The sequence below is a fragment of the Lissotriton vulgaris genome, chromosome 12 (assembly GCF_964263255.1).
Source record: "Lissotriton vulgaris chromosome 12, aLisVul1.2, whole genome shotgun sequence".
Classification (NCBI taxonomy): Eukaryota; Metazoa; Chordata; class Amphibia; order Caudata; family Salamandridae; genus Lissotriton; species Lissotriton vulgaris.
In genome coordinates, this window is record NC_141700.1 from 190,189,198 (window position 1) to 190,215,513 (window position 26,316).

Sequence of the window (26,316 nt, forward strand, 5' to 3'; positions counted from 1 at the left end):
ACTTTCGGGAATGACGCCGTCCGGCGGAGAGGCCGAAAGCAGCGCATGTCGCAGCTGAGCATAGCGAAAAAACTCCGTCGCGCCCAGCTGGTATTCAGCTTGTAACTGGGGGAAGGTCTTAATCAAGCCCTTGGAGAGCATATCATCAACCCTGCTGATGCCGATAAGGTCCCACCTATCAAATCCCTTGGTGTGCCATAGTCTACCCAGGATGTCGGAATCAAAGAGGGGAGTGAACTTCGTGAGTCTGCCCTGCCACCCTTGAGCCTTAGTAACCGCTCGCCAGGTGCGGACAGCCGTGCGGGTGGGGCCCGTCAACCGTCGGTCAAAAGACTTCGAGTATAGGGCCCGATAGTAATTACCATCGCCCATCAGCCACCTATCCATGGCATATCCGGGGCTCGCCACTGGGCCATAGAAGCCATGGTTTAGGGCAGCTAGCTGCGAGGACCAATAGTAACGGCGCACGTCTGGGAGGGCGATGCCCCCATCGTACCAGGGGAGCGTGAGTTTGTGAAAGGCAACGCGGGGGCGACCCTCCCAGAGGAGGGTACGGAGAAGGCCCTCTAGATCACGAAAGTAGCGGGCCGGGACAGGGTCTTGGGCGTTCTGGAGTGCGTACAGGAACCTGGGCAGGGCCATCATCTTGAAAAGAGCGGCACGGCCAAGGAGGGAGAGTGGCAGTTTACGCCAGCTGTCCACGTCACGCCGCAACCGCTGAAGAGGAGGAAGCTGGTTGTTGTCATGCCTCAACTTGGGATTACCAGAGATGTAAATGCCCAGGTATTTGAAACCGCGCGTGGCAATCTGAATACCGCAGCCTCTGGGGAGACGCGGAGTATCCCCCTTGAGGACATATAGGGAGGACTTGGCCCAGTTGATAATCAGGCCAGAGTACCGCCCAAAAAGTCTGATGACATCACAGGCCACGATGAGGGATCTGCAGGGGGAAGTCAGGTAAAGCAGTATATCGTCGGCATACAGGGAGACCCTGTCTTCAAAGCCAGGGGCCCATGTAATGCCACGCAAGTCAGGATGCGCACGCAGTAGTGCTGCAAGTGGTTCGAGGGCCAAGGCAAACAAAAGGGGGGACAGGGGGCAGCCCTGTCTGGTACCTCGACGTAGGGGGAATGGCGCCGAAAGGCGACCGTTGACCGTGACATTGGCCATCGGGTCCGCATACAAGAGCTTCACCCAGCTCACAAAGACAGGCCCAAACCCGAGTTTGGTCAGCACTGCCCACAGGTACGGCCATTCGAGCGAGTCGAAGGCCATAGTGGCATCCAGGGACGCCAGGACAGCCGGCTCCTCGAGAGTGTGGGCCCTGGCCATGACACCATGGAGGCGGCGCAAGTTAAGGGCAGTGTTTCGGTGGGGGATGAATCCAGACTGGTCGGGGTGCACGAGATCGCCGATGACTCCAATCAAGCGATTAGCCAGCAACTTGGCGAGGACCTTGGGTTCCACGTTAAGGAGAGAAATAGGACGGTACGAGCGACAGACGTCCCGTGGCTTACCCTCCTTGTGGATGACCACGATGGTAGCTAGTCGCTGATCCAGGGGGAGAGAGCCTCTCTCAAAGGACTCCAAGGACATTCTACGGAGGTGCGGGGAGACCGCGTCCGAACGGATTTTGTACAGTTCCACCGGTATACCGTTAGGCCCGGAGGCCTTTCCGGTCCTTAGGGAGCGGATCGCAAGGTCAATCTCTTCAGCGGTGATGTCTCTATCCAAGTCCTCTCTCTCCTCCTCGGAAAGACTGGGCAGGTCAATATCGGAGAGGAAGGCCGACGAGTCCGCCTCCGAAAAGTCAGAGGCAGACTCATAGACCCCCTGAAAGTAGCCAGCGAAGGAGTCAACAATCGCGCTAGGGTCCGTAAGGACCACACCGTCGTCTCCGACGAGCTCGGGCACCACATGGCTGGCCATCTCCCTCCTGTCAAGCCAAGCCAACAACTTCCCGGCCTTATCGCCCACATCGTAAATACGGCCACGTTGTTCCTTGGACAGGATGAGAGCGGCATTAGTGGCCAGGGCGTGGTACTCCGCTTGTTTAAGCGAGAGAGTATGGAGGACAGAGGGGTCCGGCTCGGGTCCCAATTGGGCCTCAAGGGGCAGCACTTCCTGCTCGATAGCCAGCATGTCAGAGTCTCTAGTTCGACGGGTCTCAGCGATGAGCGCCTGGGCCTCGCCACGGAGCACCGTCTTAAAGGCTTCCCAGAGTGTAACGGCCGACCCCACCGAGCCCACGTTCTCGGAGAAGTAAAGATCAATGGCTTTGGCCAGGAGGGAGCGGGTCCTGAAATCCCGGAAATACCAAGGATTGATCACTGCCGGACGTTCCGACAGAGTCACTCCAAAATCAAAGGAGACCCACAACGGGGAGTGATCGGAAATGCCCCGCACCAGAAAGCGGGCTTCGGAAACGGCAAGTGCGTCCGAGGCCAACGTGAGAAGATAGTCGATGCGCGAAAGGCTCCCGTGTGCACCCGATAAGAAGGAAAATTGGCGGAGCGTGGGATGCAAAAGTCGCCACCCGTCCACCAGCCCAATAGACTCAAGGAAGGACGGCAGCCACATCTGCGGGCCACGTAAGTCGCGGGGCGGTTGGCGATCAAGCAGACCGGAGTAAACGGAATTAAAGTCACCCCCCACTATCAAACGACCAGCCGGCATAGACAAGATGGCACCACCAAGGTCCTGAAAAGGGCTAGACTGGAGCCCTGGGGGGACATACACAGAAAACAACGTGAGGGAACGCCCTTCCCATCTACCAGCTATAGCGGCGTACCGCCCCCTATCATCAATCAAGGTGGTCTCTATCTCTAGGGGAAGGGACGCGCGCACAAGTATGCCCGCCCCCCGGGAGCCGGAAGAGAACCCTGAATGTGCCACCATTTTGTAACCCTTACGATTCAGAGCTTTACAAGCGTTGCCCACCAAGTGTGTCTCCTGAAGAAGGACAATATCTGGCATATGCCGTTTAATCAGTTGTATCACCACCCCTCTCTTGATTCGATCACCCAACCCGTTAACATTCCAACTGAGAATTCTTAACATCCTACCCCTCATCCCTCCACTGCCCGCCCCACCCAGAGCCCATAGACACCCGCATCAGAAACAGTTCAGGAGCACCAATGTCCCATTGCCACACTAGAGAAAGAAAAAGGAAAACAACACAAACCATAACTGTGCCCAACAAACCCCCCACCCTGCACCCCTGCATTAGACTAAAAAGCCCCCCCAACCAGCAGTGTGCCTGTCGCCCCATTAACTACTCTACAAAAGACCCAGAGGAGTGAGGAATCCCCGTGAAATCGTCCCGCCACCCACCATGTAAATAAAGGAGAGAATAGTAAGCAACAAAGCACCAGTCCGGCGGTCATTCGAGGCAGGGGTAGCATCAGCTCCCAGTTCATTCTTGCCGCTCCGCTCCGCCCGAGGCGCCTCCAACATCATCTTCTTGCTCATCACGCGCAGGCGAAACAGTGTCCAGCCATTCGCTGACGTTCTCAGGATAGTCAAAAAAGAAGGCACGTCCCTTGTGTTCAACACGGAGCTTCGCAGGGAACTGCATGGAGTACTTGAGACCCATGTCCCTGAGGCGTCTCTTCACCCCCGCGTAGCTCAGCCGCTGACGCTGTACCAGCCTGGTAAAGTCCGGGTAGAAGTGCACCTCCGCATTTTGGTAGTGGAGCGGCCCATGCGATCTAGATGCTTGGAGGATCGCATCTCGGTCTCTGAAGTTGAGGAGGCGCGCCACGATCGGTCGCGGTGACGCTCCCGTATTAGGTGGGCCCCCTGGTACACGGTGGGCTCGTTCCACTGAGAAGAAATTACTCAGTCCAGAGGGCGCCAAATGAGTCTTAACCAAGTCCTCCACAAACAGGTCCGCTGCGCCATTCTCGGACCCTTCCGGTACCCTGACTATGCGGACGTTCTGCCGCCTGGCTCGCCCCTCAAAGTCCTCCAGCCGCTTTGAGAACAGGTCAGCGGTCGACCGCAGGTTGCGGACCTCAATCTGCAGTTCGGAGACGTCCGAGGTCAGACTGGCGGTCTTGATATCGAGAGTTTTCACACGTTCGTTGGTCTTGCCCAAGTCGGCCCTGATGAGGGTAATGTCAATAGCCATGGAGTCCACTTTATGGGACAGAGTCTCGTGCTGCTGCTGTACGTCGGCACGGAGGCTAGTAATGGCTCCCATGATGTCCATGAGGGTAGGATCCGAGCCGTCCGGCGGGCAAGTCGATGGGGTCCCTTTAGAGACGGCCCCAGATGTAGGTGGTGACTTGAGGTTTACATATCGCTCCATGCGATTGTTCTGTGTTTGCGATTTGCCCCGACCACCTTTATTCGATGCCCTGTCCGGATCACCTCTGCCCGCCATGATGGGTACGGGAGAACAAAGGCAAGGCAGCAGCAGGTCCAAGTCCACAGCCGAGAGGCAGACGGATCAAGAAGTCTCGACCAGGCTGACGAGGGCCAGGCAGGAACGCAGTGTCTTCACCAAGGAGGCGGCAGGCGGGCACCACGCAGTCCGATCATGCGAAGTGACGAAGTTACGAAGTCCGGAGGGACAATGGCACCGTCACGGAGCGGAGTTCAGCTCGACGTAACTTTGCTCAGGAGCCACCGATTTGGAAGCCGATTGCAGTCCCCGCCTCAGTAGGCCACCAGCATTACAGTTCCACCAACGTGGGTCAGGATTTCAAGCAGGATAATTGCGGTGGATCGACGGTCCACGGAGCTCCGAGCTTACGCGGCCATCTTGGTCGCCCGCGAAGCTCCTCCTCCAAATCCTCTTCTATTTCATTAAAAAAATTCTGACATGCAGACTGAAACATGCACTTTGAATACCAGCAGCAGACGTCCCTGGTGAGCAGTAGCTTTACTACAGTGATCTAATGTGCAACTAGAGTGCTAACATTCAGAATTTATGGCAAATGTGTGACACATCTGAATGCCTTCTTGATGGAACCAAAGTAAACAAGCATTGAAAATGCAATAGATCTCGCCCTTGTTTAAGTTAAAGCCATTCTGTTTGTAATGAGGTGGCTTTTTAGCTTTGCTTTTATTAGTGTTTTTTCAACTTTCATGTAAATAACATGCATCTGTATGCATATAAGTATATGTATGCATGCATTTATGTTTGTATTTATATAGATATACAGATGATATATGTTTATATATGTATGTATATATATATATTCACTGAAAAAACCATAGGCTATAGACCATATATAGTTAGGAATTAGCATTTACAAAACCTTGAAAATTCACTGAAAAAACCATAGGTTATAGACCATATATAGTTAGGAATTAGCATTTACAAAACCTTGAAAATTCACTGAAAAAACCATAGGTTATAGACCATATATAGTTAGGAATTCACATTTACAAAACCTTATTTTACTCACACAAAACCATTGAAATTCCATATATAGTTAGTTGCACTAACTATATATCGCGCACCCGCAATCCACTGCTGATGATGTCACATATTACATCATTCATGACATGGTCAGTGACATCACTGATGACATCACTGATGACATCTCAAATGACATCACTGATGACAACATCCAGTGACTGTATGTTTCTGTAAAGTTAAAATATGTCTTACATATTGAAGAATGAGTGGATGTATAAGTGTCTGGATGAAGGATTTAGTAGGTGCATGACTGACTGTATGAGTGAGTGATTAAATGTGTCTCACTGAGTGCATGGGTTAGTGACTAAACTGTCTTAATTTGTGCATCATTATGTCTGTTGTTCTGTAAACTGTTGCATGTGTTGATAAGTAGCTATATGAGTAACTATATGGGTTATTGATTGGTTGCCCAAGTATTTGTATGGGAGACTGAGTGTGTGTGTGGGTGGCTGGGAGGTGTATGACTCTGTGCATAGATGTGTGAGCAGTTGATTCACTAGATGTATGGTTTCAAAAGTGCATGTGGAAACAGCTGTATGGGCGGTTGACTGTGTGCATGAGTGTATTGGTGAGTGAATGGATATCTCAGTGCTACATGTCAAAGTAAGTACATATGTAAAACACAGTACATGTGAGAGTTGACATATATAAATAACTGTGCATAAGAGCCAGTGAATGTGTGAGTGGCTGTATGGATCATTGTGAACTTGTATCAGGGATTGTATAAGAGAGTACATATGTGTTAGTATATGTTTGAATAAGTAAAGTTTGTATAACTGTATAGTTGAGGAAATGGAGGTGTGATTGATTCTCTGACTAGGTGTGTGAGTAACTCCATGGATGAGTGACAGTCTGTGAGTGTCTGTTTACACTGATTGTATCTAAGGTTATATTAGAGTCTGAAGAGGTTCATCGTATTATCACATGAATGATATCATCAGTGATGTGATCAGTAATGTCAAATGAGATGTCATCAGTGATGTCATCAGTGATGTCATTTGAGATATCATCAGTGATGTCATTTGAGATGTCATCAGTGATGTCATCAGTGATGTCACTGACCATGTCATGAATGATGTAATATGTGACATCATCAGCAGTGGATTGCGGGTGCGCGATATATAGTTAGTGCAACTAACTATATATGGAATTTCAATGGTTTTGTGTGAGTAAAATAAGGTTTTGTAAATGTGAATTCCTAACTATATATGGTCTATAACCTATGGTTTTTTCAGTGAATATATATATATATACGCCAGTAGGTATATATAGTTAGGATTTTTTTGAATAGGGATTTCTGAAAATTCTATGTTGAATAACTTTGGCGTTGATGGACGGAATTGGCTGAAATTTTCAGGAAAATGGCACATTTTGTTTTTGAGCGTCCCCCGAAAGTTTGGGGGGGTTTCGTCAAGCGGGGGCCGAGAGAAAAGGGGGGTCCCAAAACGTGTTTTTAACATTGAGTTTTCCATAGGGCGGTTGGACTCACTTTTAGCTCGAACGGCTGAAAGGATTTCTATGAAACTTGGCAAAATTGTAGAGACTGTTTGCCCGATGTGCCTTTGCTAGGTCTCAAGATATGTGCTCCAGTAGATTTTGCGAAAATAACGTTCAAAAAAATATATATATCTGTGACAGCGTCCCGGTTAGCGTCCCGGTTCGCGTACCAGACGCGTAACGGAACTTCGCGAGGAGAAGCGGATTGGCTCTCCGGTGACTCTCAACATTCTAAACAGTCCGGAGCGGCCGCCATCTTGTCTCGCAGGTAGGATCGAGAGACAAGAGGTGGAAATAAACAAAGGGGGAAATGAATGAAAGGGGCAAGGTAGACCCCTCCTGACCCCCTAGGATTGATGTGGGGGCTATTAAAGGTCCCCGCGGGGCAAAAAAATAAAATACATTTTTTTTTCGATTTTTCGCGGTGGAAGCGCTACCCGGTACGCAAACAGGGTAGCTCACCGGTAGCGTAACGGGAGTCCGCCATCTTGTGTTTCGGACGAATTTAGTCACAAGATGGAGGATAAACAATGTTGGGAATGGGTATAAGGGGGCACGGGAGACATATCCTGACCCCCTAGGTTTTCTGAGGGTGGCTGAGGAGGCCCATATATGTAAAAAAAAACACCTTTTCTTTTCAAATTTTCGCACGGTTAGCGCCCGGTCCGCGCACCGGGTAGCGTTCCGGAAAGCGTAACAAGGGGAAAACCAAGGGAAATAGTAAAATAATATTTTAGAGTGCTTTGAGGTAGGGTAGCTCTGAATAGAGCTGTTGTGTTGTGTGGGTGATGTAAGTACCAACATGCAGGTACCAATGAAGAGTCTAAAATTCAATGTACACCATCTCCTCTGTAGATATTTTGTATGTTCTAATAAGGGTTATTTAAATGTAAATGTGTGGAAAAGCACTTCATGCTTTAAAGCAATTGTATTTTTGAACTGATTGTTCTTTCCTCTTAGTCCTCCTCTTTGTTTTTTTTTCCCAAAACTCTTCTTCAGCATGATAGTTGATAAATCCGTTCCCTCAAAAAATGTATATACGTAAAAAAATTATATTAAATACATATAAAATATATTTTTCCTCTAAAAGAAGAATACATTTTACAACTTTTGATATTTGCTATTAAAAAACCATTGAAATTCACTGAAAAAACCATAGGTTATAGACCATATATAGTTAGGAATTAGCATTTACAAAACCTTGAAAATACAATGAAAAAACCATACGTTATAGAGCATATATAGTTAGGAATTAGCATTTACAAAACCTTATTTTACTCACACAAAACCATTGAAATTCGCATATATAGTTAGTTGCACTAACTATATATCGCGCACCCGCAATCCACTGCTGATCATGTCACATATTACATCATTCATGACATGGTCAGTGACATCACTGATGACATCACTGATGACATCTCAAATGACATCACTGATGACATCACTGATGACAACATCCAGTGACTGTATGTTTCTTTAAAGTTAAATACGTCTTACATATTGAAGAATGAGTGGATGTATAAGTGTCTGGATGAAGGATTTAGTAGGTGCATGACTGACTGTATGAGTGAGTGATTAAATGTGTCTCACTGAGTGCATGGGTTAGTGACTAAACTGTCTTAATTTGTGCATCATTATGTCTGTTGTTCTGTAAACTGCTGCATGTGTTGATCAGTAGCTATATGAGTAACTATATGGGTTATTGATTGGTTGCCCAAGTATTTTTATGGGAGACTGAGTGTGTGTGTGGGTGGCTGGGAGGTGTATGACTCTGTGCATAGATGTGTGAGCAGTTGATTCACTAGATGTATGGGTTTAAAAGTGCATGTGGAAACAGCTGTATGGGCGGTTGACTATGTGCATGAGTGTATTGGTGAGTGAATGGATATCTCAGTGCTACATGTCAAAGTAAGTACATATGTAAAACACAGTACATGTGAGAGTTGACATATATAAATAACTGTGCATAAGAGCCAGTGAATGTGTGAGTGGCTGTATGGATCATTGTGAACTTGCATCAGGGATTGTATAAGAGAGTAAATATGTGTTAGTATATGTTTGAATAAGTAAGGTGTGTATAACTGTATAGTTGAGGAAATGGAGGTGTGATTGATTCTTTGCATGACTGACTAGGTGTGTGAGTAACTCCATGGATGAGTGACAGTCTGTGAGTGTCTGTTTACACTGAGTGTATCTAAGGTTATATTAGAGTCTGAAGAGGTTCATCGTATTATCACATGAATGATGTCATCAGTGATGTGATCATTAATGTCAAATGAGATGTCATCAGTGATGTCATCAGTGATGTCATTTGAGATGACATCAGTGATGTCATCAGTGATGTCATTTGAGATGTCATCAGTGATGTCATCAGTGATGTCACTGACCATGTCATGAATGATGTATTATGTGACATGATCAGCAGTGGATTGCGGGTGCGCGATATATAGTTAGTGCAACTAACTATATATGCGAATTTCAATGGTTTTGTGTGAGTAAAATAAGGTTTTGTAAATGCTAAATCCTAACTATATATGGTCTATAACCTATGGTATTTTCAGTGAATATATATATATATATATATATATATATATATATATAACCATCAGGATTGGCACTTGTATGATGATTAACTCCTGCTGTTAAAAGCCCAAACCGCTAATAATTTAGCAGAACTCCCCGGTCTCCCAGGAAAATGGGCCGCACTCGTTTCAGGTTAGTAACCAAAACTTTTATTTCTTTTCTTCCATGAGCGTTATATTTCTTGTGTGAAAGCAGGCGCTGGATATCTCCCTACGCATTTCGGCATTATAAATGCCTTGTTCACGGTAATACGCTGCAAAGATTTCCTGACCTTTAACCTTTTCAAAACACACAAGTGAAATTACATAATTTCCACTACATACCCCCTGCCTCTAGGCTTTCTGGGATTTGTAGTGTAATACTCAAGAATGTGGAATATCACCAACCTTGCTTTTGTGAAAAACATTTGCATGAATCTAATGCTTGGGTATATTTACATTGATAAACAATACTAAGCTATCTTAAATTTGTGTCCAAATGTTTCAGGTTTCATGGCAAAAAAAGTTTTAATCTGAAACTTTATCAGAGGTAAAACTGCTCACTGGATTGATGTTTTCTATCAGTATTCTCCTTTTCTCTTTTGGGAGCACAGGTCAATGTCATCATGTGCACACTTCCTTTGTTTATATGCCCTTATTTTGGGTCTGATCAATGTTGGTTCTTCTTTTGGGCGAATGCGCATACCTTAATGCTGATTGTATTGTGCACAATGTTGTTGGATTTGACAAATTCTGAATCTGTTTCTGTTTTGATCATTTGATACATGATTATCCTTATCAGTTGCGTAATACCTCCAGTGGCTGTGAATTAATTGGTCTTTTAGGTTATGAGCTCTGCAGTAAGTTACTGTTGGATTGTTTCCCACGATTTTAGACAATGTATTATCCAGCTTTAAAATGTTCCAATTTTTTCGCAGGATAGACATTATAGCCTTTGACTCTTGTGTGTAATTCATGATTAGTCTGATCTCTTCTTCGGGTTTAGGATCTTCATTTGTTTTGGTGGTTTCCTTCAGATCTAAGCATTCCTCTTGTGTTCTTTCATTTGCCCTAAACCAACAATGCTGATGATGTCACATATTACATCACTCATGACATGGTCAGTGACATCACTGATGACATCTCAAATCACATCACTGATGTCAGTGATGTCTTGAGTGATGTCACTGACCATGTCATGAGTGATGTAATATGTGACGTCATCAGCAGTGCATTACACGCGCAAGTTATAGTGAGTCCAACTAACTATAACGTGGAATTTTAATGGTTTTATGTCAGTAAAATTTGCAGCTAACTATAACTGGTGTGAAACCTATGGTTTGTTCAGTGAATTTAATAGGTTTTTGATATGCTAATTCCTAACTATAACTGGTGTGAAACCTATGGTTTTTTCAGTGAATATATATATATATATATAATACTTATTTAAATATCGAACCAAACCACATTGACTGGATGATGTCATCAGTAATGTCATTTGAGATGTCATCAGTGATGTCATCAGTGATGTCACTGACCATGTCATGAATGATGTAATATGTGACATCATCAGCAGTAGATTGCGGGTGCGCGAGTTAGAGTTAGTACAATGAACTATAACCGGAGCATTTCAATGGTTTTGTATGAGTGAAATGTCCAGCTAACTATGTTTTTTTCAGTGAATTTCTAAGGTTTTTTAAATGCTATTTCCTAAGTATAACATATGTGAAAGCTATGGTTTTTTTCAGTGAATATATATATATATATATATATAACCTGCAACTAGTTATAGGTAGGAGCTAGTTTCTATAGGGAGAGCTTTTTTTGTTTTGCCATTAATTTTGGCATCGCTTCACAAATCTTCACGAAATTTTCCAAACATTTACTTTAGTCGGTTGAACTGATCTGTTGAAAGTTAATTGGTGATCTCTCAAGCGAGGGCCGAGCAAAAAGGGGTGCCCCAAAACACAGGTTCCCATGCATTTTCCTTAGGGATTTTGAACACGACTACAGCCCAAACCTCTGAAAGGAATTATACCAAATTTGATAAAACGCTAGATAATGGTACAGAAAGTGTGCTTTTTATGATTTTGTGTAAAACCGTTCTGTAGATTTTGAGATATTGAAGGGTAAAAAATATAGATATCTGGGAAAGTGGATCCTTTCAGTAGACTTGCAGATATATAGTCTCTGTGCTGAAATTTGATTGGCTGCCAAAACTTCAACCAGGAAGTGTTGGCAGCTATCTTGGGATTCCACAAAATGTGTAAAAAATTAAAAAAATAGGGCAGAGTAGGAATACCCTGATCCCCCAGATATGGTGGGGATGTCCCATAGGGATCCCTCCAGTGGTTAAAAGTAATTTTTTATTCAATTTTTCCACAAATGTGTGGATGGATCAATGGGAAAATTGAAAAAAAATCATATGGTATCCAGCGGTTCTTTTTCAGGAAGCCCCCTGTTGGGCTAAATAATGGGGTAATTTTTTTAATTATGCTGGGACTGCCCACACTGCACCCACTGTGCCCCATTGGCCGCCACTTCCCTGGGGAAACCAATAGTAAAATGATGCAGGGGCGCCACATGACCCCCCTGCATCCCTATGGATGCCACCTCCATGTGGGTAATTTATTAAATTAGTGTGGGGAGGAGTGCATGGCCTCCTCCTCAGCCCTGGGGCCCTCCATCTCCCCATGGCTGTCATGAATGATGTAATATGTGACATCATCAGCAGTAGATTGCGGGTGCGCAAGTTATAGTTAGTACAACTAACTATAACGGGGGAATTTCAATGGTTTTGTATGAGTGAAATGTCCAGCTAACAATGTTTTTTTCAGTGAATTTCTAAGGTTTTTTAAATGCTATTTCCTAACTATAACATATGTGAAAGCTATGTTTTTTTCAGTGAATATATATATATATATATATATATATATATATATATATATATATATATATATATATATATATATATATATATATATATCCTGTAAGTAGTTATAGCTAGGAGCTAGTTTCTATAGGAAGAGCATTTTTTGTTTTGCCATTAATTTTGGCACAGCTTCACAAATCTTCACAAATTTTCCAAACATTTACTTTAGTCGGTTGAACTGGTGTGTTGAAAGTTAATTGGAGATCTCTTAAGCGAGGGCCGAGCAAAAAGGGGTGCCCCAAACACAGGTTCCCATGCATCTTCCTTAGGGATTTTGAACACGACTACAGCCCAAACCTCTGAAAGGAATTATACCAAATTTGATAAAACGCTAGTTAATGGTACAGAAAGTGTGCTTTTTATGATTTGGTGTAAATCCGTTCTGTAGATTTTGAGATATTGAAGGGTAAATAATATAGATATCTGGGAAAGTGGATCCTTTCAGTAGACTTGCAGATATATAGTCTCTGTGCTGAAATTTGATTGGCTGCCATAACTTCAACCAGGAAGTGTTGGCAGCCATCTTGGGACTCCACAAAATGTGTAAAAAATAAAGAAAATAGGGCAGGGTCGGAATACCCTGATCCCCCAGATATGGTGGGGATGTCCCACAGGGATCCCTCCAGTGGTTAAAAGTAATTTTTTATTCAATTCTTCCACAAATGTGTGGATGGATCAATGGCAAAATTGAAAAAAAATCATATGGTATCCAGCGGGTATTTTTCAGGAAGCCCCCTGTTGGGCTAAATACTGGGCTATTTTTTTTAATTATGCTGGGACTGCCCACACTGCACCCACTGTGCCCCATTGGCCGCCACTTCCCTGGGGAAACCAATAGTAAAATGATGCAGGGGCGCCACATGACCCCCCTGCATCCCTGTGGAATGCCACCTCCATGTGGGTTATTTATTAAATTAGTGTGGGGAGGAGTGCATGGCCTCCTCCTCAGCCCTGGGGCCCTCCATCTCCCCAGGGCTGAATTTAATATAAAATGGGAAGGAGCTCGCATGGCCCTCCTCCTGGGCTGTTCTCAGCCCCCAGAACCACCACCTCCCAGGGCAGGCCCTAAAACAAGAAAGGAGGGGGCAAAGTGGCCCCCCTCCTGGAGCCATTCATGACCCTTTGGACTGCCACCCCCCAGTTACGGCTCCTGCTATGTTCCGTTGTGCCCTCTCTCTGGAAATAGATGTTTTCTATGGCTTAGCCAGAGTTTAACCACTCTCACCAAGCCATTGCAAATGTCCCACTTCTAGCAAATGAGAGCATACAAAATGCTCCTGCTTGCTTTTCGCTTAGATGGTACTGCAGCTGGGCTCTGGGCTTTTCTTCTACTGGACTGTTATGTAACAGGGTGCTCCATCCCTGCATGCCAAGCAGCCCTGAAGTTTTGGAGGCTCCCTACAACTTGGAGGTTGTTTGTTGGATGTGATTTTGGGAGCATGACCCATTCGCACCCATGCCACAAAAAGAATTTACCCTGGTACTGGGAACATAAATGTCAGCAAGGGATTTGGGATGAGCAGGGCGCCTCCTCTAAATGTTTTCAAACCACTCCAGTTCTGAAAATATTCTTAGCACAACAAATACCAATGAATTCAGCACTTGGAGAATTTTTATCCTAAATTTGGTGTTAGACATTTTTCAGGGGATCAAACGTACATTGCATTTGTAAATGAACTCATGTTTGACGCAGCAATGATTTGAAGACTACGCATATTTGCTATTTAGCTGTTAAGTAACTGCATGTGGCCATTTGAATAGAAAAGCAAAAGACTCAATATGAGTGTACTTGAATGAAAATAGTTGGAATTCTCACAGTGCTTCAAATGTAATTATGCTGGATTTGATATTTGCCACTGGACGTTAGTGAACATTGAAAAACCTCTCCAAGTGCATTATGGATATTGTATGATTTAAGACTATTTGGTCACATGACAGCCTATATATTTCAGCATGTAGTTACTTTCGGCAAACCTGCTCACCAGTGATTAAGGCTCATTGTAGAGCTAAAACAAGTCAGGAAAATGATTAGAAGCATGTTGACTATCTATGTTTTTAAACCCTTTGGTGTTACTGAAACTGGGCTCCGGCATTTTTCTTCTGTTTGACTGTTGAGGAATGGGGTGCCCCGTCTTCCATGCCAATACTACCCTGCATACCATATACATATCTCCTACTGGCTGTGGTAAGTATGCAGTTATATTTAGGGCATAGTTTCCATGGAAAATGCTTTTTTTGACTTGCCTATGACTTTTGCGTCATTTGACCAATCTTCATGAAACTTTACAAAAAAAGTGTCAAGGTAGGTTCCGTGTGTCATGGAAAGTTTGGGGGTGGTGTTGTTCCGCAAATTGTGCTTTTAATTTTTTGGTTTAACTCCATTCAGTAGTTTTCTGGAAATGTATGTTGAAAATGATAGTGATTTATCTGGCCGTGGATATTTTGTAGCGAGTTAGTGAGTAATTGCGAATGCGCACACCAATGGGAATGCTGTGATTGGCTGGGCTCAACCTGAGCAGAAAGTTGTGGCTGTCATTTTATCGATTGGAAATGGTTTTTGGGGCTGAAAGTTTCTGTGAAAGCTAACATAAGGGGTCAGGGTGGAGGTACTCTGGCCCCATGTTTGAGAAATGGGGGTGCTAATGATACAAGTTATGTGTCCAAAATTGTACTTTTATCACAAGCAATATTTGCTATGTTGACGCGAACGCCAGTACACCACCGCGGGGAAGTCACGACTATCATGGATATTGGTGGAAATATAGTAAAAAAAGTATCTATATCTATATATATACACCCTAGCTGTCTGCAGTTAGAGACTCATGTACCTACTCACATATTCACTTACACACTGATTCACCCACTCACATACCTACCCAGACATTAATGCACCCACTCACAGACTCACTCAAAAGCCCATTTGTATTCTCACATAAGCATTCAGAGGGACTTGCACTCACAGACCCACTCAGAGTCTCATGTACTCATTTACAGACTCACTCAGACACTCACACACTGACTCAAAGGCCAACTGAGAAACTTATGCTTCCACTCACACACTCACTGATAGACTGACCAACTCAGACACTTATGCACCCATTCATAGATCCATTCATAGATTCATGTACCAATTCACATACCCACTCAGACACTCACACACCCACTCACATATCCACTCAGAGACTTATGCCTCTACTTGTAGACTTAGTGAAGGACTCATGCAGCTGGTCACAGACCCACTCAGAGACTTATGCACCCACTCACATAACCCAGTGAATCATTAATACACACTGTTATAAGGATATTGAGTTTCTGATAAATGTTTTTATAGAATTATTTAGAAAGTGATTTATCTAGTGTGATGGTTAGAATGAATGATATAATAAAAATGTTTTTATGTGGTGGTAGCTTTTGATATCATAGTGATTGCGGGTAGCGATGTCATCGCGACTCTCAGCATCACAACGAAAATGAAAAATAGATTTTAGATATGGTTTTATAAAAACTCACTAGAAAAACATAACTTTAGACTATACAGTAATAAACCCCTTGATTGTGAAATACTTTAATATGTGTTCGTATATGTGTTTTAAACTTTATGAAATAGGCAAGATCGTCGCGGTTAATGACCTCCTCACGACGCTACAAATAATAGTGAATCTAGGAAATAGGTTTTATATATGGTTTTGAAAGAACTTAGTAAAAAAACATGAGTTAAAACACGTTTTTTAAAGAAGCACTATATAGTAATATGGTTAGTGCAATGTTTAGAATGGATTTTTGTTGTTATTATGTTTGCATCTGCCGGTGGCCGTTGAATGTCTGTTTTTGTCATGTGATTTTGCGACTTATTTGCGACCATCGCAATATCATTGCAAAGATTCCCAAAACAATTTTAAATAGGATCTTTAGAAACAAAAAATAACAATATTTTGGGTACTAGGGTGGCTCTGACAAGCGCTGGTGTGAAGATTGTATGCATATGACTGGATTCACAGTTTCAAGTTACTTAGAACACCTTGTTGCATTTGTCTGAAGCATGCACTACATCATTTCTATTAATTCCATGCATATCAAAACACAGGTTGATGTTATAGATTGAGCTCATGCTATGGTCTCTGAGGAGTGCAGAAACAGTTTTATTACCATGTTTCATGGCTTTGTCAATTTGTGGACAGAATTGATTAGACCACTTCCATTTTTGCCTTTGACATATGTTAGAGTATACCAAAACAGTGTGAGGGAAAATCATCATCAATTCAGTAAAGGTATCTTTCATTAGGATTTCCAGCCATGCCCCAGTTAGTGTGCCTAAGTATTTTCCACCACAGTGCACAATCGTGAGGTCAGGGGGTTTAGAATACATAATGCTTTTAACTAAAGCAGCAATTGATGACATTTTTACTGATTGACAGTCTGACTGAATATTTCTAAAGTGCACTATTGCCAAGGTGTCTTGGTGCTGAGGTGAGTGCAAATCGGAACAGCTGACAGATTTAGAGTTGGGTTAAAAAACATGTTTTTATATCTTGCCTGAAGAGCGTCCTGCTGGACTGAAGTCGTAGTTGTACGGGGAGAGAGTTCCACAATTTAGCTGCTTGGAATGAGAAGGGTTTTTCTCCCCACCTTACTCTTTTTATCTATGTGAGGTGTACCTGTCCAGTATCAGCAGATCTTAAGTAGCGTAATGGCGCATACGAAGAAATAATGATTGTAAATCCTCCGCCCCTCCACCATATAGGGCTTTGTGCACTAAGCAAAGAGCTTTGAAATCCACCTGCCATTTTACTTGAAGCAAGTGAAGTGCCTTTATATTGGCGGATGTAGGATGGTGTTTGGGTAAATTAAGCAATACTCATGCTGCCGCATTTTGAAGTCATTGAAGTTTAGAGATCTGACTTACGCCTGCTCCCAGGTAAAGAGCATTACAGTAGTCTACTCTTGATAGAACTACAGCTCCAACCACTGTTTTCCTCAGAGAGAATGGGATAAAAGGAAGGATCTTATGTAGGACTTTCAGTGTAAAAAAGCAGGCTGAAGACACTTGGTTTATCTGAGGGACAAGCGTTAGATCTTTGTCGATCAAGAAGCCTAGGTTCCTAGCCTTGGGCACCGGAGCAGGGCATGTTCTGGCCTCAGTGGGCCACCATAGTTGACTCCAAACCGATGGTTTCTGACCGACTCTACAACCTCATTTTTTTCGGTTTTAAGTTTTAAGAAGTTGGTGTTATCAGTGCTGTAAGGCAGATGTGAAACCGTTCAGCTGTCGTGTCCACACTTTGCGTTATGGACACTACTGACTGGGTGTCATCCGAGTACGACACAAGCTTAAGACTGTGGCTTTTTAATAATCTGGCTGAAGGGGCAAATTATATATTAAACATAGTCTGGGACAATGCCGAACCCTGGGGAACTCCACCTGGGAGAGTGAACATTTCTGACTGAAGCCTATCCCAGTGAATTCATTGTTCCCTGGATGACAAGAATGATGTTAGTAGGGCTACGGCTTTACCACTAATACCGACAGCCTGCAACCTTCGTACTAATACCGCATGTTTTACGGTGTCGAAGGCTGTGGCAAGGTCTAGCAATATAAGGGTGGCCCTCCCACCTCCATCCATCACCTTGCGGATCTCTTCTGTCGTCATGTTCAGGGCTCACTCAGTAGAGTGACAAGATCTAAAGCCATGCTAAGTGGAATCAAGGATGCTATTTAGATCCAGATATGCCGTCACTTCAGAGTTCATGGCTTTCTCCAAAATTTTGGAGGGTAGAGGTAGGCAGGAGATCGGATGGTAGTTTTTAGTCTCCAGGGGATCGAGCATAGTTTTTTTCGTATAGTCAGATACAAGCATGTTTCCAGCTCAAAGAAAAGACCCCTGAGGTTGTGATTTGATTTAATAACGGGCTCAGGGATGCTCTGATGTTCTCCGGCGCCAGATGAAAGATGTGTTGGGGACAGGGATCAAGTGGAGACCCAGATTTGGTTTGCAACAATATGTCTACCACTTTTTTTTCTCCTAATGTGAGAACCGAGTTAAACTCTATTGTGATACCTTATCTGCCTGTCCCTCCAGACAGTTCCTCCCACACACTTCTACTATGTTCATGAGTTCATTGTGGAAGGTCTGGACTTTGTTTTGGAAGAAACCAGCCACTTAGTCCACAAAAGTTTGGTCTGATACAAATACAGTATCTTGCAGACACCTCGACAAAGCAGTTACAGTTTTAAATAATTCCTTAGAGGAATTTGTGGCCTCCTGAATTTTGGCAGTAAAATAAGCTGCCTTAGCTTGTTTTATAACAATCTTATATTCCTCTAGGGCTAAGCAATAGTCTTTCCTATGTACCATACTGTATTCGGATCTCCAAATGCGTTCCTTATGTCTACATTTGATTTTGAATTGTTTGAACTCGGCCGAATACCAGGGAGACGAAACTTGCCTTCTCCTAGAGTGCTTCGTCACTTCAGGTGCCAGCTTGTTTTCTGCATGGCTGAGCCAGTTGTCACAATTAGTTGCTGTGACATTGGAATCTGTCAGGATTGGGGGCTTCTCCACCAGTGCTGTGATCAATTCATTTTGGTAAATTAGTTTCGAAGAGCATGTTTTGACCAAGGGTGGTCTATTCCTGCAACAACTGTTGGTAGCTGAAATCTTAACAATGAAGTGACTGTAGAGTGGTCTGACCAAGGTAATGATTGTACACACTTCACTTCAATAAGTTGATTGTTGGTAAAAATATCATCCTGCGTGTGGCCTGCTTGGTGTGTTGGCTCCAAGACAATCTGACTCAGTCCAAAACTGTATAAATTATCAGTCAGGCAAGATGTGTCAGAATTATTATTAGCTTCTAGGTGAAAGTTAAAATCGCATAACACTGTAAAGGAGTCACTGTCTAAACATGATTCCAGATAGGTCTGTAGGGAACTGATGAAGGAGGATATCGTCCCTTGGGGTCTAAAAATAAGTAGGCCCGGAAAGAGTTCATGGTTATTCTTTTTAACACTGAATGACATTGCCTCGGCATCCAGTGTTGGTTCTGACATGTTTCTCACCATATAATGAGATAGGTAAATTAGCGCTATTCCCCCCCCTTTTGCCCCTACCCTTTAGGTATTAGCAACAAAATAGCTTGCCGGTACTGCAACATTCCAGTCCGGCTTATTGTTTTCGTTTGCCCAAGTTTCAGTAAGAAAAAACAGGTCTGGGTTTTCTACTTGAATCAAACACTCTAAATCGTACTTGTTCTTGATCCTTGACCTACTGTTGAGTAGGATGCAGCTGATGCTTTTGGATTCCTTATTAGAGTTGTCTTGTGTTGGGGGGGCGTGGCTTACGCACCGATGAAGATGGCGGCGTGATACCGGAGCTCCGGAGCGGACCCTTCGTATAATGCGATTTGCAGCGTTATTCGGACCATTTCAGCCCAGCCACACACTTTACCTGTCACCGGAATGTGAGGTGAGCCCAGCGCCCTCACTCTTGTGAAATTTCAAGCCGTTTTGACAGAGTTGCTCATTTTGGCCGGGCGTTTTAGCTCCAGCCGCCATTTTGTGTGCGACGCGCACATTCCTGCCTGCTATGTCAGCGCTGTTCATTGTGCCTCTGACCATGCTATTTGGCTGAAACTGTGCATTCCTTCTAGCGGTGAGTCTCCCATGCTGGTAGCTGTTTGGTATGTGCCTCATTTTCTCCTCTTTTGACGCCAAATTTAAACCTGCTTTGACAACCGCCATTTTTGGATGCGCTAATGCCTTGTACCTCTGCAATGCAGCTCTCTCTTGGTCTCCTTGGCTTTGACTTCTTGACTACGTTCCAGTGTTAAATGATGATTGAAGATCGTTTTTTGCTTCTGCATGTCCCTGCGTGCTTTTGAACTTTTCTTCACCTCAACCAAATTTTGCGCAGTTTCGCCATCTTCCTCTCAGCGTCTGCTGCTGCTCTTGCCAATTCGCCTCCATGGTTTTTGGATTTTCTACACATGTCTTGAATTTCCACCGTCAACTTCTCTCCTGGTGCCGCAGGTTGGCTGATATGGAAGACGCTCTCATGTCTTTTTGCTTCCCTCAAGTTTACTTCTGGATTGCAGTGCTTCCCTCACAATAATAAGGCCTTTTTGGGATCTTGGTTGGGACACTTTTGTCCCTTTGGGATCTCCATTGGGGTTAATGTTTCCAGTTCACCCCACCCACGTTTATTGCTGATCAAACTGAACTGTCTTTTTATTCAGGTGCTTCCTGTTTCATTTCACTGCTGTGCTGAGTTCTTCTATGGTGAAACTTCGCAACTCGAAACTTGCCACGCTAACTAAGTTGCCATCTGGTTCAGACTCTGACTCTCACCTTCAGGATTTTGACAAAGCCACAATGTCGAAATCTGACGCACCAACTGGGGCCATTGACAAGTCTCAAAATGATGGGAAGACACCCTCCGCTTTAACCTCTGCCAAACGTTTTAAGAAAGATCCACCTTCTCCCGAGAATGGCTCCTCTCCTTCATCTATGGATATTATCTTGGAGGAACTCCGTGCTCTCAAGCCCTTCATAGAAGCTACCACTCAAAACATGCAAGCTATGCAAGATAAATGGACTTCTCTGGACTCCCGTGTTCTTCTCCTGGAACAGTCTTCAGAAACTCTTCACTACTCCTGTTCTCGCATCTCTTCATTGGAGGCTGAGGTTCTTCTGCTTAAGAAAACGACAGAGGATTTGGAAAACAGGAATCGTAGGAACAACCTCCGCCTTTACGGACTTCCTGAATTAACGGAGGGGTCCAACCCTACTACTTTCTTTCAAACTTTCCTCTCAAAAGTATTAGACGCTCTGGCCCTGGCCACCATTAACATACAGAGAGCTCACCACCTTGGTCCTAGAGTCTTCTCTTTTAAGCCTAGATCTGTTATCATGCTGTTCCATCAGTACACTGATCTTCTGCAAGTTCTCTCAGCTGCAAAAGTTAAAAAACAAATCATTTGGCAAGGCCACCGCCTCTATTTGTCTCAAGATGTCTCCAAGGCCACTACAGACAGGCGGAAAAAGTACCTAGATATGTGCCCGCAACTCAGAGTTCTCAATGCACGATATGGGCTTCTTCATCCATGTCTTTTCAAGGTTACCTACAAGGACAAAACTACCACCTATGAAGACCCTGCTGTTCTTCAAGAATTCCTTCGTCAGCATGGCTGTGATGTTATGGATGTCCCCAGACCGCCTTGAATGAACTTATAACTTATATGTTCATCCACTCTGCTATCATTCTTTGTACTTCATGACTCTTTTTGCTGTTGTCATTTTACTCCTCTGTATATGTACCTCTGTTTACGCCTGCCTTGCGTCATGTCTCCCTCATGCCTTATGCATTTACTCCGTTTTCTTCTCTTATATTTACAGATGCAGCTCTCCTCTTCTCTTCCTTCCCGATGTACCCATCCTGTTTGTATACCACCCTTCGAACCTGTGATTTTTGTGGTCTGCAATCCGTTCTTGGTGTTGCCGTCGTCATCTCCTCGGCGCCTCCACCCCCATCTTCGTCTGCATTTTTAGTTTTCGTAAGTATGTCTTTCAGTCGTTCGTTATGGACGTGTACTGTCTTCTTGATTTTTCTTGTGCCTGTCCTTTTTCTACTCCTCTCATTTTCTGAACTCCTTTATTCAACTCCTTCCTTATTTTTTCTTTACTTCTCCACTATCTCACTTTTCTGTTCTTTCTGGCCTCATTTTTCTTCTCTTTTTATTCCTCTATTATCTATATCATCTTTTCCTTTCATCACTTCACTAGTTTCATCTAGGGTTTTGCATTTAATGTACATGTTGCTGTTATCTCTGCTGTCTCTTTTAACTTTTCATTTTCTCCAATCTTTCCCTTTCGTCTATTTTCCTCCGTACATAACCTCCTTCACCCTATTTTCTTACATCCTTCGGACTAACGATGCAGTACTCTCCTACCTTTTTATTTCTCTCCTCCTTCCTTTCTTTCTCTTCTTCCATCCTATTTTCCTTATCACTATGTGTGCATTTTTCTCAATTCTCTCAGTTTATTTCTATGCATTAAAGAGCATGTTGCTGTTAGCTGTTTTTCTTTGCTATTCCATTCCGTGTAACGACATGGAACGTTAAGGGATTACATAATCCCATTAAAAGGCAAAGGGTTCTCTCACACTTAGCAAGACTCAAGACTCATGTTGCTCTTCTTCAGGAGACTCATCTCTCTGAGATAGAGGCTCTGAAGCTCAAGCGCTGTTGGATGGGTCATGTTGTTTGCTCCCCCACAATAACTAGAAACAATGGTGTTTTGATTTTGTTGCATAAAAAGTTAAACGCTTCTTCAATTTCTCACAAATGTGATGTTGATGGCCGTTGGCTTATTGTTACATTGCTTATAGATAATATTCCTCTCACCCTTTTTAATGTGTACGCTCCTACTGGGACCGACCAGTCCTTTTGGCCCTCTATCTCTCCTAAGTTGTCCTCCCTTTCTGGGGATTACATACTTCTCGGGGAGATTGTAATCAAGTTGTTGACCCCTTCATTGATCGACATTCAAAAGTCAAATTTGTCCCCTCTAAGATGCACACTCAATTTTTAACACCTTAGCAGCTATGGAACGTCCAGCTCCAGTGCTGGACGTTCCATTGCGCAGGTGCAGTTGGAACGTTCAACGGCCAACGGCAGCACTCCTGAGGTAGTGGTGCCATCGGCCGCTGAACGTTCGAAGCACTTAAGGGGTTAAATGCTTTTCACAATTGAGTAATCCTGACCTTAGAGAGTATAGTGTTTTCTCCCCTCCTCATCAATCCCAGTCCCGCATTGACCATATTTTCCTTAGGAAATCCCTGTCCCAACACGCTATTCGCTCTGAAATTGGTTCCATTCTACTCTCCGACCATGCTCCAGTTTTTGTGGACCTTGATTTACTTCCATTTTCTCCCCATTCTGGCAAATGGCGTTTTAATAATGCTCTGCTTTTAGAATCCACTTTTTGTTCTGAATTTATTGCCTTTGCCAATGAATTTTTCCTTCTCAACCATACCCCTGATTCCTCTTTTGTTATGATTTGGGATTCTTTTAAAGCAGCCTCTAGAGGTTTTATTATCAATTTTGTGGCCCGGCGGAAGAGACTCCGAGAGGCCAAGTCAGGTCAAATTTTAGCTGACATTAAAACTATCACGCTTCTAACTCTGAGACCTCCCTTAAGAAACTTATGGATGCAAAAATTTCATTTAATAAGTTCACAGCCAACGCTGCCTCTAATCTTTTGTTAAAATGCAATTCCCGATATTACGGAGGTAAGAACAAAATGGGGAAACTCCTGGCCAACTACTTAAAAAAATAAGAAAGGAACGTACGAAGATGGAATCCATTAAGACTTCTTCTGGAGAATCTAGATTTAAGGATAAAGAAATTCTTACTGAGTTTGTCAAATTATATGACAATCTCTATACCCCTGAACGAGTCTCTGAGTCTGCAGATCTTCTTTCTTACTTTCATTCTCTTCCTTCTCCTCCGGTTTCCCATGTAGATTTTAGTTCCCTGGAATGAGACATTTCACTCTCGGAAATCTCCCATGCTGTTTCTAAATGACAACACGGTAAGTCTCCAGGCCCTGACGGCTTCACTATCGGATTTTATGGCCCCTTTGCCTCTCTCCTTCTTCCTAAACTTTTACTCTTATTTCAATCCTTCCTTGGAGTGGGTTCCTCAAGCGGTTCTTTCCAACAAGCTTTAATTTGTTTGATTCCCAAGGAGGATAAGGATCATTCTTTATGCAAGAATTACAGACCAATATCCCTAGTCAATACTGATTATAAAAATCAAGCTAAGATATTAGCATTACGCATGGATCCTCTTTTACCAGATCTGATTGGTCCTGGACAGTCAGGTTTTGTCAAGGGGCGTCTCTCCTCCAACAACTCTCGTGTCTTCCTTAAAATACTTAGTAAGGCTTCATCTCTGGCTCTCCCTTTTGCGGCTATTTCTTTAGATGCAGAGAAAGCCTTTGACAGGATTGGATGGGATTTTATGTTTCAGCATTTGCGTTGGTTCGGCATCCCTTCCAAATTCATTTCTATTGTTTCCTTACTTTATTCTAACCCTCAGGCTTCCATTTTTGTCAATGGAATGTCCTCGGACTACTTCTCTCTACATAGGGGAGTCCGTCAGGGTTGTCCTTTGTCCCCATTGCTTTTTGTTTTAGCTTTGGAGCCTTTCCTTACTAAAATTTGTCTGGATTACAGTATATACGGTTTCCAATTTGGTTCTCGCCAGGTTAAACTTTCGGTTTATGCCGACGATATTCTTTTTTATTGTTCTGATCCTGTTTCCTCTATCCCTTCATTCCTTCAGCAGGTTTCTTCCTTTTCTGCGGTATCTGGTTATCGCCTAAACGCTGATAAATGCGAAATTCTGCCTTTAAACTCTCTACCAGAAGCATCTTTTTTCTTCTACGGGTTTTTCATGGCAGCCTTCTAAAATCAAATATCTGGGTGTTTGGTTTGCCCCTCTCTTATCTGACACTCTCAAATTAAACTTCGATTATATTTTCAAGAAAATGGACACGACTATCACACGATGGAACCCACTCTTTCTGTCCTGGTGGGGTCGGATCAATTCTATAAAGATGATGTTATCTCCTCTTCTTCTTTATACTATCTCCATGCTTCCCCTGCACGTTCCGCTTTCTTTTTTTAAAAAGATTGATTCTTTATTACTGAAATTTTTGTGGAACGGTAACCGTCCTCGGATAGCTCTTGCCACCTTATTTACGGACAAAGCCCATTCTGGAGTACGCTTTCCTGACTTTAGAGAGTATCATCGAGCCTTCTCTTTGAAACAAACAACCCCCTGGTTTTCTTCTGACCTCCCTCACTATCCTCCTGTCTGGTTGAGTATGGAATCTTCCTTTATTTCTCCTTTCACCTTTCGAGAATTCTTGTCCTTTACATCTCCTTCAGTTCTTCTTCGTACACCTGTTATTTCTCATTCTCGCAATCTTCTTCTACCCTACTTAACTTCATCTTACCCATATTTTCTTTCCATCCACGAACAACCGATCTGGAACGATTCACTCCTCAAAATTCGTAATCACATCATCTTTTGGAACACCTGGTACTCTCGAGGATTATGTTGGATCTCTCAACTGGTTTCTAATGGTACTCCTCTCTCCTGTCAGGACCTTTAATCCTCTTTCTCACTGCCCTCTTCGGCTCAATCACAATACACTGCCCTTTATCCAGTCCTGATCTTACATCTTCGCTCCCTATCATCTTCTAATGATTTTCCTTTGGAACGCAAACCCACTTCTATATTATTGGAGGCCTCTCCCTCTGCCTCTGCTCTTTATAATTCTTTCCGTCACACTAATGAAAGATTAAAATCTAAAATTGAGACTGCTTGGGAATCGGACCTCTCTCAGGAGTGGCCGGTGCTTTTCTGGGATAAGGTATGAACTAAACTTCATAAGACCTCTAGAGCTGCTAACACTACCCAAACTTTATACTTCATTTATAATGGAATTTTATTTACCCGACTTACTTTGTCCCGTTTTTCATCAGATACTCCCTCTACTTGTTGGTCATGCTCCTGTCCCTCTGCAGATTTCAAACACATGTTGTTTGAATGTCCCCCCATTTCCAAGTTCTGGCTGCTAATTTGGAAGCAAATACAAAAGATTTTCAAGTTTCAGGTTCCCTTCTCCCCTTCACAAGTTTTTCTAGGTTCCCTATCACCGGAACTTCCTCAGTCCCCCCGTCATTATCTATTACTTGACCCTTTAATTGCTGTGGCTTTCCATACCATTACTTCTAACTGGAAGCAAGCTGCAAATGTTTCTTACCAATCTTGGTGGAATGCGGTCTGCTTTCATCACCACTTAGATACCAACTACGTGTCCCACA